Raw genomic sequence first — 1,811 nt, 5'->3', positions numbered from 1 at the left:
AGGGACCATGACATCATGCTGCTGCAGCTACCTAACAATACTCTGATTAAACCTGCTCCACTTCCTAACTGTAGTAATCCTCTCAATATGTGAGTTGTGATCTTCCCCCTTTAATAAGTCTGAAAGCTCAACTCTTCAGGAAATCTGAGGAAAACTGTTTCTTTTTGTTCTTTGTCTTGTATTTCAGAAACGATACAGTTGAGGTTGCAGGTTATGCATCCATGACTATGGGCCCTAATAATATAAGACGTGAGAAAATCTTTTATTATTATTATTATTTTATTCTAACAATTATCACAGTTAGTGTTCATTTGGTAACACTGCTGACACATATTTACATTAAATACATATTAATTTAGTCTTAAATGTTTGCAGCTTCTTAATTATATTTCTGTATATACAAAATAAAACATGAATCACCGTACACCGTTTTCACAACACTCTTTTTGAACCAATTGACACATTTATCTGCTTTTAATAAATTAGATGAATAACCTAATTTAAAGATGATGTTTGATTCTTAAAAAAAAAATTTGGGGGAATAATTTTCTGTGTATAAGTTAAGTAGGTAACGATGAAGCTTCTTAATTTTCTAGTAAAGAAACACTTTTTTTGTATTTTCATCTAGAACTTAGTAGAGCACCTGTTCTCCAATGTGCAAACACCACGGTTGTCAACTACCAGCCGTACCAGACCTGTACGAGGGGGAACGGCCACTTTTCGTATCAACACGCAATATATTACCAAAGTCCTGGAGTGGATACAAGTGGAGTGAGTGGGCATGGTTTCTCACTTTATATCTTTTTTATAAGTTATTACATGATTTACCACTTTAACAAAAAAATAGTATTTCAATACATACATAAATATATACCTCTCTCTCACAGGGTGATTCTGGTGGAGGAGTGGTGTTCAATGGCATGATTTACGGTGTCCATTTATTCACCGTGGATAGTAGACTTGTCTGTTTTGCACCAGCTGGATTCATGGACGTCTGTGAATTCAAGCGGTGGATCAACGGCATTGCCGGTACTGCCATACCCTAAGTGGGATGATAAGGGTGTGTTACACTGTGAAATGTCCTGTCATTTAACAGGAATTTCCCCTGCATTAAGAAAATTGTTGAGTTACTCTAAATTTGCAATTGATAAATTTACAACTGATTTAATGTTCAACTGTTATTTGTAAAGCCCTTTAAGACAAACAATAATTGTGATTCTAAGACTGGATTTATAGTATCTGAGTTACAAATTACACATTGTTACTGTCAAACTGTTGTTCTGGTAAAAAAACAAAAAGATATCTACAGTTTTTACAAATTTCCCCACACTGTATGTAAACGTAACAGATTGTGCATGCTATTATACAGTGATTGTATTGGGAAAACTATAAGGTGCCAAATATAATAGTCTGCTATTCTTTTCAAAATACTGATAACTGTGATGAACATGACTCTTTAACAAGCTTGTGTCAGTTTAAATAAAATGAAGATGACTCACAATCATTACAGATTTTTGTTGTTATTTTGTTTTCTTTCAGTGTCACAGAAAAAGTACATGAACAGATTTCTGCCCAATTTAATACTCCATTAATCAATATCTTTAAACCTGTTATAACTGATTGTTTTTTGGTCATGTGGGGGCAGCTTCTTCTTATAATAACATTGATTACAGCTGCTTCATATTACCAATTAATCAAATTACTACCTTATTTCTTGTCAGCTTTTTTAGGAGGGAAGAGAGCAGTGGAGAGTCTTTTATAACAAATATAAAACCATTCAAGTCCATATGAGAGCACCACGACTGTGCTGC

The 1,811-nt window shown here is 34.0% G+C and overlaps 1 long non-coding RNA gene across 1 annotated transcript; it reads left to right on the top strand.

Moving 5' to 3' along the window:
* Positions 1-659: 659 nt before the first annotated feature.
* On the top strand, positions 660-1,504 carry LOC119485486. The gene is made up of 2 exons (XR_005206280.1): positions 660-771; positions 888-1,504. It is a non-coding gene; the product is annotated as an uncharacterized LOC119485486 (long non-coding RNA).
* The last annotated feature ends 307 nt before the right edge of the window (positions 1,505-1,811 follow it).

This window comes from Sebastes umbrosus, chromosome 3 (assembly GCF_015220745.1).
Source record: "Sebastes umbrosus isolate fSebUmb1 chromosome 3, fSebUmb1.pri, whole genome shotgun sequence".
Lineage (NCBI taxonomy): Eukaryota > Metazoa > Chordata > Actinopteri > Perciformes > Sebastidae > Sebastes > Sebastes umbrosus.
This window is presented reverse-complemented; position numbering and strand designations above follow the sequence as displayed.